At 36.8% G+C, this 15447-nt stretch overlaps 1 pseudogene; it reads right to left on the bottom strand.

Moving 5' to 3' along the window:
• Positions 1-10719, bottom strand: part of LOC114638367 — a 16543-nt pseudogene extending 5824 nt beyond the window's left edge.
• Positions 10720-15447: the final 4728 nt, after the last annotated feature.

Consider the following 15447-nt stretch of genomic DNA (forward strand, 5'->3'; position numbering starts at 1 on the left):
TGAAAGAGAATGACTACCGACTGGGAGCAGCTGATTTGTCCAAAAGATAAAGATATTCAATATCTATATGTTTAGCTATATCATCACATTTTAGAATTGTGTGATATATCATCACTCAATTTTTCACAGATGCATATATATGTATGTATATGTGTGTGTGTATGCACACATATACACACACAGAGACATTTTTGAGAAAAAGTAACAAAATGATGACATTTCTTGCCCTGCGTTTCCTTTTAAAATGATGGAGCAACATGGAAACTGACACCGTGGAAATCTGTTGTCTATTTTCTGTGTTCGTGTATCTGGGAGATTGCTCACCACCGTGGGTGTTGTCATTGTGTTTGGCTGTAAAGCAGACAATTATTTAAGATAAATGATACTTCCACTTTTATCTTGTGTGCCACATTTATTTTCATTGTTCAGTGACCTATAATGTCATTAGTAATGAGAACCAAGAAATGAAAATACGTGAAAGACCACATGTGACCAGAAATATCTCAGTGACTCACAAATTAACAAACACTCTCAGTCTTGTTAAACCAACCTTGCCAGGTGTCCAGAGTCTAAATGTGTGGTATGACACATGCATGATGCATGTACAAGAAAAGAATCGTTCTCAAAGGACACAACAGATTTTTTAAATGTTAGGTGGTTGGTGATGTCATTTATATCTTTTAAATAAGATTTGAGGTGTTGTTAATATAATTTTAAGATTACACATAAAATCATCTTATGTGTTCAGACTCTTAAAATTCAAATACAGACCCAAAATGGTTTTTCTTGTTTATTAGATATTCCCCATGAACTCATTAAGATAGATCTCTGATAATTTTGTTGTAAATTCAGTCCACAGAATGAATTCATATGTTTAGTTTGCATCACCCTAAGCCCAAGACTTTGGAATCATGCAATCAACTGCTTACTTGAAATTTCCTCTTCCCCTCTCCCCAAGATCCATAACCAAATATAGCATAACAATCATAAGACCATAAGCCTAGAAAAATCTTTGTGAATTAGGATAGTCAACATTTTCTTAGCTGCTACATGCAGATTCCTGACAGTAAAACCCATATTTTTTTTTAAATAAAAAAATACTCTTTAAAGAGACTGATCAGAAATTAAAAACACAAGCCATGTAGTTGCAGGAAATATTTAAAAGTTATGTATCTGAGCAATAATTTTTTTAATCATAAAGTGGCAATCAAGCCAATAAAAATAGGGGCCAATAGTGACAGACAATAAAAAGACAATTCACAAAAAAGGGAAAATATGGTGATAGAAATGGCAATGTGAAAACTTGTTTTGTATCACGAGTCATGAGAGATACACAAATTTAAATCACTATGGTATACTACCCCACATTTACTAGACATGATAGTGTTAAAAAGGCATCAAATGCTGGCAAAAATGTGGGAAAGAGGAAATCTTTACTACTGGCAGGGATGTAAAATGGTGCAGATATCACGGAAAAGAACTTGGCATTTCCTCAATGCTAAAAATTCATGTGCTGTGTCTCCCAGATGCATCATTCTTAAAGATATAGTCACTAGATAAATGAAGGCATATGTCCGGAGACACGTGTATACATGCTAGATCTTCATTTACAATGACTCAAATCTGGAAAAACAAAAATACTTACTAATGTGTAAACAACTGCATTCTTTATGTAACATAGAATGCTGCTCTAAATAAAAGTGATAAGTTTATGACACCTTCACTATGTGGATAAATCTTAACATAATAATGCAGAATGAAATCAAAATTAGACCACAGAGTTTTCATATTGTATTTGTTCATTTATATAAAGTTCATTAAAATGAAAGTTAATTTATGATAGCTTGGGGTAGGCTACTGGGTGACTGGAATGGAATTTGGATAAAGAATTATGGTATGAGGAAGGAATGCAAACAGGCATGGATGTGTTTCAGTGATGAAAGGGAATTTGTTATTTTATGGTGATACGGAAAAAGTATGTACCCCTGTTAACTCTGATCAAACTACACACTATAGGGCAATATGACAGCCATAAGGGTTATACAAGAGTATACAAACAAACACTATACAAGAATAAACAAACAAAAAATCAATATTTGAATCTATCATCTACCGATAGATCTATCTATCTATCTATCTATCTATCTATCTATCTATCTATCTATCATCTGTCTATCAATCAAGACAGGGCTTCTCTGTGGAATCTTGGCTGTCCTGGAACAGGCTGTCCTAGACCAGGTCGGCCTGCCAACTCAGAGGTTTACTTGCCTCTGCCTCTGGCATCACTGATCAGCTTGGTATTTAAACTTAAATCATTTTATATTGTTCTGTCAGTCAAATGCAAAGCAAAATATTATTTTGGATTATAAATATGGCAACAAATAGCACTCTAAGAAACTTTAATGTTTGTCACATCTAGTTTTTTAAATTTCTCTTGTGTATTGGATCTCTACTGCAGCTTTCCCTCCCTCCGACCCCAGTCTCTCTCCACATCTCCCCTTTCCTCCAGATCCACCCACTTTACCTCTTCGAAGAAAAGATCATCTCCTGGGCAATGTAGAAACATAATCTGCGAGGGTGATTCTAAGGAAGACTACTAGCAATGACTGCCAGGGAGCCTGAAACATCCATCTGACTGTTCTCTATAACCAGGTAAGGTCTCACGGGAGGGATTAGTATACCAACCCAGCCGCAAAACCTCTTGCCCACAGTTTGTCATAACTGAAGGATGTGCTAGGACCAGAGCCTATCATCATCATCATCATCATCATCATCATCATCATCATCATCATCATCGTCATCAATATCAGAGAGGCTTCATCCAGCAACTGATGAGAGCAGATGGAGAGTCCACAGCTAAATCTTAGGTGGAGTTCAGGGAGACCTGAGGAGAAGGGGGAGGGATTGGAGCAACCAGTCAGTAGGGTTAAGGAACCACAACAAAACGACCCTTAGTAACGTTCAAGAAACATTTTTGTTTTGTCTTTTTCATAAAAAGCTAGCACATTTAAGCAAAAGTTTCTTTCAAAAATTTCTTCCAATGGCATTTTGTTCTCTTAACAATGAGATTGATTTTTAACAAAACCAATGAGCTTGCAGCAGAAACATATGGGCACTATACACACATATACACACACACACACACACATATACACACATACAGAGACAGAGAGACAGAGAGAGCCAGAGACAGAGAGTGAGAGAGTAAGAGAGAGACAGAGAGAGACAGAGAGACTTAGGAGATGTGTGTGTGTGTGTGTGAGTGTGTGTGTTTGTGTTGCATCTCCCAGGGAATATCTGTCCCAACAGCTATGTGTCTAAAATATTATTTAGGATGGTGGAAGAAGTAAAGTTAAGATGGTTTTAGTGAGGATTATCGATGAAATGACAAAGAAATGATGTTAGAGAATATTTTGCAAAACTCTGACAAGATATTTTAAAGAGGAAAGACATATTTTGGTTACAGTTTCTATGATTTTAGTCCGTATTATGGCAGGAAGCACATGATAAAATAATGTATGTGTGCATGTACACATACACTCATAAAGTTGTTGTGGATAGCCCCGGCCTAGCCTAGTATTTTGATGCTAATTCCCCCTTCCTGGGAAGGGCTGCAGAGGAAGTGAATCAGTGCACAGGTGAATTCTAGTGAACCTTCTGCCCACCTTAAGTTGTAAAAGAAAGGCTAGAGCCAGTGATTGGGCAGTAAAAGGGGAGGTGGAGATATAAAGGTGAAAGAGAGAGAGAGAGAGAGAGAGAGAGAGAGAGAGAGAGAGAGAGAGAGGAATGACTAGGGAGGAAGACGATGTAGGAGGATGATGAAGGAAGACAACAGAGAAGCAGGAGGTGGAAGGACAAGCTTGTGACCTGAAAACCCACAAGTTAAAAGGGTCTCATAGCTGGGGAATAGTGTAGTGTAGTGGCGAATCTTCACAATCTAGGCATGCAGCTTATATTCATAATTATTGAGTTGTGTTTTCTTTGACCAGTCTTATTTGGGTTGGAGATTTATTGCAACATAAAGTGTGTGCAATGTGTGTGTGTGTGTGTGTGTGTGTGTGTGTGCCTGTGTGCATTGAGGTACAATGCTAACTCTTAACTAAATACACCATGACTAGTGATTCCAATATATCTGTGACCTGAGGATGGTCATTAGGTTCTTCTGTCTCAATGTTGCTCCAGGTTTAAAGGAGCTAGCACTGTTATATATTACTATGAGTACAAATGTGATAATGGATGGCCCTTAGCCATTCTTTTAAGTAAGGTGGATGTACAGAAGAGTTTATTGGCTGATAACTAACTTTTACTGTGTCTATATCACGACTACAGGTTTGACTAACTTAACATAAGAATGGATAGCCTCTGTTTTGAGATAAAATGCACATTCTCCCACTTGACTATATTTAACTTGTTCTACATAACATTTTTATGAAAATATCATGGCAGAAGTAACTGACCTAGGATATATTTTTTTATGCCATGAGAGGGAGATCATGCCATTAGAATGAACACAAATTATTTTAATAGTAATTTAATATTATAGAAAAGTTACTTGAAGAAAGTAAATCAGCATTGGCTTCAAATATTTTTATTGATTTTATGATTAATAGCAATAAAATACAGATAATTGATTTACAAAAAGTATCCATGTGAGCTCTATACCATACCCTGAGTTATAGTACTTTTCATCAAGGATTGAGTATAATGCTTATTTATAATAACGATACCTGTTTGTTATGATTTGGATGTGAGATATCTTTCTTCCAAAGCTTTTGGTTTTAACAGGCAAGTCACTGACAGGAAATTGCTATGTAAGGAAATTAACTTCATTACGGAGTGATCGCTAGGTAGAGGAAGTGCCTGTGTCCATTCACATCTTTGCAGGGTGTATCTTGTATCCACCATCTCTCCTTCATATTTTGCTCCCTTCCCCTCCCTCTCCTCCTTTTCTCTCCCATCTCCTTTCTTCTCCTCGACTTGTCTTTCTCTTTCTGTCCCACGTTTTGGAGGCAAGAAATGACTAGTATTGTTTTATCATGTGCTTCCTGCTGTAATGTTAACTGAAACACTGAAACTATAACCAAAGTCTTTCCTCTTTTATAATAGTTTTTCTCTTAGATAACACCTCCTTGTAAATAACCTGCTGTTTCTCTTTATAGCCCAGATCTTAAGAAGTTGCCCTCCAAGATAGAAGGTTTCAATCTCAGAGGTAACTGCTACACAACAATATTTTCAGATGATAATAAACTCTTTTCTACAGCCTCACAGAATTCAGGCTAGAAGGAACCTCAGAACAGTGTGTGACAGTGTGTGACAACAATATTTTCCTCTAAGTCTGGATCTTCTTTTTTTGTTCTTAAATTCTAATTTGTTTATGTGCACACTTGTGCATCTGTGTGCATGCATGTGTATGTACCTGTGTGTATGAGTGTGTGTGTTAATTTCCAGGTTGGGCTTCATGCTTGTTTCTTACATTTGATGATCATTATCATGTGTTTTTAACATATCTGTTGAATACAGATTTAGGGGAAGCAGATACTTACTTCTAGGTGTTTTCACTGTGCTTTATGTTAGGATCTCTTGTCAGTTTGTCACACACACTGTTCTGAGGTTCATTCTAGCCTGAATTCTGTGAGGCTGTAGAAAAGACTTTTATTATCATCTGAAAATTAGTAAGACATGGGTTATTGCATAGGAAAAGGATTTTGTGGTTGGAATGGAGATAAAAATGAAAAGCTTAAGTATGCTTTCTAGGGCAAAGATCTGTGATGTGGCATAAGCATAAAGAATGCCAGCAAGGTGAACTGGGATGTCATGAGAATACAAGCACGGGCGGAGAATATACATATTTAATTTCAACTTTATTTTATGGCTAATGCAGGCACATACACTTATAGTCTGAAATCATTTTTATTTTAAAATATTTTTACATGTATTTTACTTTAAGAGATCTTTTCACTTTGTTATTTTGACTGATTGACTGATTCAGGATGTAGTTACATAGATCAGGCTGGTCTCGAACGTACTATGTTGTCAGTAGTCTTGAAGTCCTGATCCTCTTGTTTCTGCCTTGGGATTCAGATACTTATCACTCTAATTGTTTGCAGTCCACATTGTTACCTGCCAATGACTTTAGAAACTGGTCACACATTCCTAAAACCGTAGGCAGAAGTGCATACTATTGATTAATATTAAGACAAAGAATAAGATAGATTATGCTTACTGTAGCTGATTCTCTTTAGAGAGTTTCTATGTGCTTTCAATTAGTTCATAGCATGTTAATTATATATTAGGATAGGAATTCTGATGAACAATGAATATTTTTAGTATTTATGTAGTGAGACTGTTCAAAATAATCTATTTCAGTTATTCTCTCACTACTTAAAATATGTTTCCATTTTCAACTCCAGTCTTCTGACGACAGAGCTCAGACTTAGTCAGTTTACTATCAGGTGTTTTATAGCTTGCAGGGCTGAGAAATTAATTTGTACTGTAGAGCATCTATATGTGTATAAACTGCGGACATCATTGTTACAGTGGTTATAGGATCTGTTTGTGTGTTCAAAGATGATTGTGGAATCAAAGCACAGAATGATTCTTATCAAAAGATCTTTCTAATAAAAAGTATCTCATATTGGAAAAAAAAAAAGCTAACTCTTGTGGATTCGGAAGTTGTGCGGATTGAAGAAAGTCCCCTCGGTGTGTGCAATTTTCCGTGCTGGCTGACATTTTTTGCCCTGCACCAGTGACTCGGTGTGCATCAAAGGACGATTTTAATATGTGGCATCTGGGTGGACACCTGGAAACTGTGGCACTTTGAGCTAAGGTGTCATTAATGCTTAGAAAAAATAATGACACTAATGTTGATTATCCTCTTTAACTCATTTCACCCACAAGTGCTCAATCATCCTGCAACCAGATTACTGACCATTGCATATGTTTCTCTGCCACTTAGGCCTGACTAATTAAAATGCTGTTACAGGTGACACATAGAATTTAAAACTGAGTTCTCTTTCACACAGTTGAAGAGACTTTCATTGTCTTAGTGGGCATCAATATATAAGTTTTTGAAGTTTTCATGTATCAAACATACAACCAAAAATGTTGTTAGTTTTGATTTTTATTCACAGAAGCAAATTGTTGCCTGTAAATGAGCTTCAAGCTTTCCAAACTTGAAACTGTCTTTGTACACTTGATAGATTTGTCTGAAGTTATACATTTAAATACCAACTTCTTAATGATGAAGGAACTGATTGGAAATCCATGAGCAAAGATGAATGCTTACCCATAAAGAAATTAGATTAAACATCAGTCAAATATCATATGCTTCATTCAAATTTGTCAATTTCAGGAAAAGATAATCAGTGCTGGCATTTTCTAACACTCTTAATATGAGTGTAAATTGGCAAAATAGGTGGAGGACAGTAGCAGCATAGGGTGAGCACTTTGGTAGTTTCATTAAATCCCATTAAATATTAAGAAGATATAAAATGTCTATAAATATTCATGAAAAATTCTTCATTATGGTTGCATAACATCAAAACTTATAGACAATCAAGGCACAAAATCACCTCAATAAACTATTTATTACACATGATTGACAAATATGATAAATGCAATAAAACTATGTTTTTAGAGACTAATAAATATGAAGTGAAGTCTTTTTGATATAATATGTGAGAACAAATTTGTGCATTCATTCATATATATAACACTAAAGAAATGGTAAAAATATTATTCAAAACTATTATGAATATATTGATCTCATTAACTGTTATTTGAAATGCCTTAAAATACCACCTAAAATGATTAAATAGATCATAGTTGGTATTACAAAACCTTTTTTTTTTTGGAAAAACTCTAAACTTCTTGAGGTTGAATCTATGTTGTTTTCTTTATTGGTTCTCAAGTATGTTTTCATTGAATTCTCTCTCTCTCTCTCTCTCTCTCTCTCTCTCTCTCTCTCACACACACACACACACACACACACACACACACACACACGCACAGAAGCACAAAGTGTTTTGACTAAATTCTATGAACTAGAGCAGCAAAACGATCCTTGATTATTTAGACTCTTAGTTAATTCAGACTGTGTCTCCCAAACACAAAAATTAGCCATATTTTGTTTGGTTTATTATTCTGCAGTTTGTAGCAACTGACTACCTAGAGAGCTAACAGAACCGATTTTGATCATGCTTTAAAGATATTCACTTGGCAAGATATAAGATATTCACTTAGTTTTTAACTAGCTAAAGGTGATGGAATAAGTAATTTGTCTCCTCTTAAATGGATGGAAATACATTATTTTTTTTTCTGATAGTACTCCCTGTATTTAGCTATTGAAATGAACACCATTTTAACTTCATCTCAGGAACCAAATCAGAACACTTGAATTGTAATGGCAATAAATTTCAAATTGCTAAGTCTATCTTAAGTTCATGGAATTTGATGCATCCATATTTTTGTATGTGTATGATGTACATTATATGTGTATATGCTGTTGGTGTATATGCCCATGTGTAGTCATGGAAGGTCAATGTCTTCCTTTATTTATAAAACAGATTTTCTCACTGAACCTGGAACATACTACTTAGTCTGAGCTTATGCTGGAAAAGCCCCAAGATCCTTCTGTCTCTCCTTCTCTAGTCCTGTGATAATGTGTACACGTATGATGGATGATATGTGCAGCTCTGATGATTTGTGTACTTATGATGATGTGTGCACCTGATGATGTGTGCAGCTATGATGATGCATGTACCTATGCTGATGTGTGCAGCTTTGATGATGTGCACATCCATAATGATTGTGCAGCTATGATGATGTGTGCAGGCCACACCCATTAAGTGAAAACTGAGACTACAGACACGTGTGTTCTTGTTTACATTGCAAGCACATTTCTGATGGAGCCAGCTCCTCAGCCCCAGTATTCATTTCTGTAGAATTGATCACTTAATGCCAAGGGAAAATGCTGAGATTTGTACAAACTTCCTAATAATATCTTTTTGGAAACAATTCTTTAAACATTTCCTTGACATTATAACTTCCACTACATTTAAAAATGCTATCATTTTTCCAAGTTGTTCTTTATTTTAAAAGCTTCCTGATTTCACTTCTGCTAGCTCTGACTTCTTGGCTCTTTTGTGTTAAGAACAGATCTTACCATTTTTACAAGAATATGTTAGATTTTAAATATAAGAACATATGGGATGCTCTTGCAGAGAATTGTTCTCCATGAACTGAGTGGCCATAAAGCCAATAATCTTTAGAAATGCAGTCAATCCTAATACATGATATTTGCTAAATTAGAAACTTGTGGTGGAGAAGAAGAAAATGTCAAGGCTTGCTTGGATTTTCAGTGGCAGGGAACACAAAACATACAGGCTAAAATCTCTCTAGGATAGCTCAGAGTCAACCTACTTTGTCAAAATTCAGAATAAATGCTTTGGTGAAAGATCAAGGATTCTTTCAGTAGAGGAAAACAGTTTTATGTTAGTAACCATTTCCATAGACCTCTAAACCAAAGGCAAATGCTCCAACATCTGATGACATGTAAATCAGCTTTATGGAGATAACATCACTGTGTATTCAAATACCTGCCTTTTGATGTTTGCAGGACAGGCAGACTGACTTTACTGTGCACAGCATCTGATGATACCAGCTGACCTAATCAGAAATGATCCTAGATATGAATGGGAAATGTATAATTGTTCAAAAACTGTGAGGTTCCACACAATGTATTAAAAATGTGTATATTTGATTATAGAGATAAATAGATAAAAATATACTTAAATTAAAACTTGATTAGCACATCTCAATTTAGATGCCAGATGTATAGAACATTAAAGTGCTTAGTTTACTTATAAAAAATTATTTTCAGTATATGGTTGTTTACCTTCAGTGTCAACCTGATGGAATTAGATCATCGGGGAGACACACTTGTCTGGACATGTTTGGTGGACCATTTCCAGAGACATTTGATTGAGGAGGGAAGAGATACTCTTTATGTGGTTGGCATCATCTCCTGGTCATGAGTCCTGGGCTGAATACAGCGGAAAGGGTAAAGGAGAGAGTCACAAGCACCAGCATGCCTCTGTCTATGCTCTTGACTGTGGATGCTATGTGAAAAGGCAGCTCACACTCCTGCGTCATTCCTTCCTTTCCTAGCTGGGTTTCTTTTTGAAGCCATGACCAACGAACTTTCCCTTCTCAACTCACTTTGCAGTCACAGCAAGGAGTAAGTAACTAACTTATTTAAGCCAAGCTGGCTTTCTTACATAGAGTGAGCAATTTTTTTTTGGGCGGGGGGGTTTGAGACAGGGTTTCTCTGTGTAAGCCTGGCTGTCCTGGAACTCACTCTGTAGACCAGGCTGTCCTCGAACTCAGAAATCCACCTGCCTCTGCCTCCCAAGTGCTCTGGGGTTAAAGGCATGCGCCACCACTGCCCGGCGAGTGAGCAATTTTTAATGGCTTTGCTAATTTTTATTCTTGTTCTTAAGCTTGGATCACTCTATCATGTGAATTTTTAATGTCATGAAATATGTTTCTCTCCCCACTTTCTGTGCATATTACTGCATTGCTAGAAATATTCACTGACTGGGCATTCAGGCTTTCTTCTTGCAACGGTGTCAGCACTCCACAGCCAGCTACATTTACAGGCGGTTCAAATCCCTCCAGTCTTTGCACAGCGAGGTAAAGAGTCTGTCGTATTGCAGGCATTTTGCTTCCTGCCATGAAGTTCAGATGAGCTCAGTTGAAAATTCATGCCATGTTTCTTCTTAAACTCAGCTAAAGAAATATCATGTTCATGGACTGTAGCATCAATAAAAGCTTGTATAACTCCTTGGTCCAGTGGCAGGAAAATTAAGTTGTGATTTGGGAATGAAATGCATGTATTTGTATTTTCATTCAAGTATTAAAGAAAATTCCATGAAGTATTATCTACCAATAGTAACCTGTTAATGGATAACTTATTTTGCAGAAAAATATAAATCTACTACTGGGAGGTAAGAAGATAACATAGCTACATGTTCTGTTGTCTGGGTGAAAGTAACAGAGTTTCAAAGTATCAGTAGATTAGCAGGGGAAGAATGAAATTCGTTCTTTGTTTGTCTGCTGCTTATCCAATGGTTTGTGAACTGAATATATATTTCTTCCTGAGAATATGCCCATGTGTTCTTCACTAATTTGAAAAACAGCAACAAGCTTTAGCATGTCACATTATTTAACTTAGATGGACTTCAAAGTACAAATTGTTTTATGCTAGTTACCTATAGTTACTCATTAGGAACAGCAAAGGTGGAATGTGGTATTTTATTTTACTATCATGTAAGCTTTTTGGTGACGTCATGCATATATACAGTGCATTCTCCTCACCCTATTTTCACATCTTTCCTTATTTTCTGCCCTATCAATCTTCCCTCTTTCCTACCTAGCCCTTCCTCACTTTTGATATTGTTCTGTGACTCATTCATTTTAACATGGGATACATGGATGACCATTTAATTGTGGTGATCTATTTGATTCTGGTGGGTAACTATAGGTACACAACTGAAGCAAATGCCTCATACTTTACATGAATCTATTTGTATGTGATAGCTCTCTTGTATCCACCCCTGTCTGACAATGAGTCTGTTCTTACTGAGATTTAGCACTATCCTTAGCAGCTTATATGAGTTCATGATTGCAATGGGTGTCAATCACCCAGAAACTTAAAAAAAAAAGCACTGAGAGAAATTTCCATTTGCTCTCAATATGATCACCAAGTACATTGGTGACTACATCTTTCCTTTGAATGTATGTCAGAAAATTATATAACTAGCAGGCACTGATAGTCATGGCTTAGCGTAGTTGGTGTAGATTTCCACAGGAGTTAATGTGTTTGTGATTATATATATAGCACCATTGGAAACTTGTTGAGGTCTTCTTTGTGAGTCAGGGATTGAGTAGTTAATAGGTCCTGATGCATAGTTGACAAAACAAATGAGATTCTAGTCTCAAAACCCCTTAACAGGCATGTCAAGAAATAATTTTCCAACATAATATTCCTCTGTTGTAAGTGTATTCAGTTCAATGAGTTTTAAAATACGGAATGAACAGCATGCATGTATATCATGCTTAAGCAGGGCCTTGCTATTCTTAACCAAATTGTTCCAGTTTTCATTCCAGTACTTGCTGCCAAGTTAAGCACTCCTAGCATTTCAAGTTTTGGCAGGAAAACGCATCTAATGTTTTCCAGCAAGCTAGAAGTTAAGCTACCTTAGCACCCACTTTCAAGACAGTTATAATGAATGCATAGTATGAATATATTCAATTTGGAAACATTCATAATAATACCCAGATATAAATACCTGAATTTAATTAAGATATACTGAATATTTACATTAGTTTTAAGATGCCATTGTTTCTTCTTGTTTATAAGTAACAGCATGATGTTCAGCAGAAAGTTTATTGATTTGACTAAGAGAATGTGGCCAATTCACTCTATACCTAAAATTTTGTCTTGTATAGTTTGCCTCATATCACATTGGGTTAGAAGCATCTCTCTATAAGTATGCTTTACAATTGTAATGTAATGTTGCAGTGTTTTAAGATATCATATGAAACAAAGACCATTCTAAAATTTTATATGAGATATTACATTTGGTCTTTATAAGAATACTGTGCACTACATGTTGTTATTCTCAGTAGAACACAGATTTGAAATAGAGATAAAATTAGTCTAGCCATTCCAACCAAGTCAAAAATGAGAAGTAGTCTAGTTGGAATACTGGTTCCAGAGTCCACTACTGTGTTTACACCGTATCAACTCTCTTAATATTTTCTCTCCACCAAGGAAAGTGACAAAGATGGGGGTTCTTGGTTGAATTTTTCTATTGGATATATATATATATATATATATATATATATATATATATATACACACACATTAGATATTCAACTCTCTGAGTAGACTTTTCAATTTGCGTGTGATGAATCACATTTAAATATTGTATCTTTCCCATGTAAAAATATTAGATACAAATTAGACCTGAAGTTCTTGATTTACTAATTTAGTGTGATGTTTAAGGAAACATTGAACACTATTAGGGAGATAACTTAGCAGGCAGAGTGCTTGGTGAATAAGCCAAGGACATGAGCTTAAATATTCAGACCTTTTCTAATAACTGAACATTGGTAATCCCAGTGTTCCCAGGGGAAAAAGAGGCGGACACAGAAAAAAATCCTGGAAGCTCATGAGTCAGCAGAATTGACGTAGATAACGGATAATGAGAGCCTGTCTCAAAGAAGGGGGCTCAAGTAGGAACATAGTGCTAAAGATACCATATCCCTTGGCAGCAGGATACAAAGTAATCAATCTGGAACTGAGCTGGAAACCTCCGTGGTGGCTAGCTTTCATAATGTTAAAAGGTGCTTTGTAGACTATGGGCAGTGAAAAAGCATTAAAAATTACCCAGCTATGAACCTTACTAACCAAATCCTACCCTATGAGGCAGGATGAGCCCAGTGGTTCAATAGTGGTGTATCTGCTATGGACAAAACCAACTATTCTCTGCTTGGCTTTCAGGCTAACTCTATAGACGTTCTTGCATGGTACTGTAAACCTGATGAAAAGCTTACAGATATGGAGATTGTAGAACCAATGTAATATATATATATATATATATATTTATTGAGTGTGTGTGTGTGTGTGTTATGTGTGTGTGTGTGTGTGTGTGTTGGGGGATTGTTCCTGATCTTCAGCTAAATGTGTAGAAGAATTTTAATCCAGAAACATGGCTGTTGTGGCAAGGGGATCATACCAAAAGACCGTCTAGGTTCATGTGATCCAGCTGGAATGCAGGCACGTTTTGAATTATAATATGATCTGGCTGGAGTATAGAAGCACACATAGTACACATTTTTAATTCCTAACAATGAACTTAGTTTGCAGAAGAAAACAATCATGATTGAAAGTTACATCTAACTGATGGTTAGACAAAGTGGCAAATCAGAGAAAGATGTGACAGAATGAATCAGAGATAATGTATACCCAACTCTCACAAGAACAGACGGGAAAGACGGGCTACTTAAGAGCAGCACAGAGTGAGTCAAGAGTACGAGGCAATTCAATGAGTGCAGGTCAGTTGAGTTCAGGTAATACAGTGGAGTTTGGTTGAGTTTAGTTCAGTGCAGTGCTGGGCAGTTCAGCTGAGTTCAGTTGAGCTCAGTTGTTTCATTCAGTTTATGGAACTCAGGTCAGCAGAGGCAGCTGAAGCCAGAGAATAAGGAGACAGAAGATCAGAACAAGTTGGTAGAGTTAGTTTGAGGCCAAGCAGAGTGATACAGTGAGAAGCCAAGTGAAGCCAGTTTGAATCACTCAGCTTGAAGAGGAATTTGAGCCAGAACAACTGAGGTGAGTCAGCCAGCCAGAGATCAGAAAGACCTAGAAAGGATGAGCTTATTCAGCAGTGTGTCTGCAAGATGACAATCACATCTGGTGAATAAATGTTACTTTTGGATAAGTTGACATAGCATCAGCATCAAACTACTTTCAAAATATTTATATGTTTATCTATAAGGCTCTGTAGACACAGCTTCTTTTTAAATTAATTATTTTATTAATGTACATTTCAAATGATATCTGCCTTCGCAGTTATCCCTCCACCAAACCTCCCATCCCACCTCCCTCCCTTCCCTCCCCTTTGCCTCTATGAGGGTGCTCCTTCACTCATTCACCCACTCCTGCCTCACCCTTCTAGCATCCCCCTATGCTGGGGGATCAAGCCTCCCTTCCCTTCCTTTAATGTTAGATAAGGCCATCCTCTGTTACATATGTATCTGGAGTTCTGACTCCTTCTATGTGTACTCTGTGGTTGGTGGTTTAGTCCCTGGGAGCTCTGTGTGGTCCAGTTATTTGATATTGTTCTCATTGTAGGGTTGCAATCCCCTTCAGTTCCTTCACCTAGCTCTTCCGTTGGGATTCCCAGGCTCAGTTTTATGGTTGGAAGTAAGTATCTTCATCTGTATCGGTCCAGTGCTAGTAGAACCTCCCAGGGAACAGCCATACCAGGCTCCTGTTAGCAAACGCTTCTTGGCATCAGCAATAGTGTGTGGGGTTGATGTCTGTAGACAGGATGGATATCTAAGTTAGGTGGTCTCTGAATGTCCTTTCCTTCAGTCTCTGTTCCATTTTTTGTTCCTGTCTATTCTTTAGACATGAACATTTGTGGGTTAAAAATTCTGAGGTGCATGGATGGCCCCATCCCTGTACTAGGGGCTGTGGGTATCTACTGGAGGTTGTCTTTACAGTTTATATCTCTTCTTTTGCTGGGTATTTTGGCTAAAGCCATCATCATTGGCTCCAGGGAGCCTCTAGCTTCCCTGGAGTCTGATATTTTCTATTGGCTACCCCCAGTTCCCCAAACCCTTCTGTTATATGTTCTATTCAATTTCCTGGTCCTCTGT

This window comes from Grammomys surdaster, unplaced genomic scaffold (assembly GCF_004785775.1).
Source record: "Grammomys surdaster isolate TR1022 unplaced genomic scaffold, NIH_TR_1.0 125581, whole genome shotgun sequence".
In the NCBI taxonomy this organism is placed as follows: Eukaryota; Metazoa; Chordata; class Mammalia; order Rodentia; family Muridae; genus Grammomys; species Grammomys surdaster.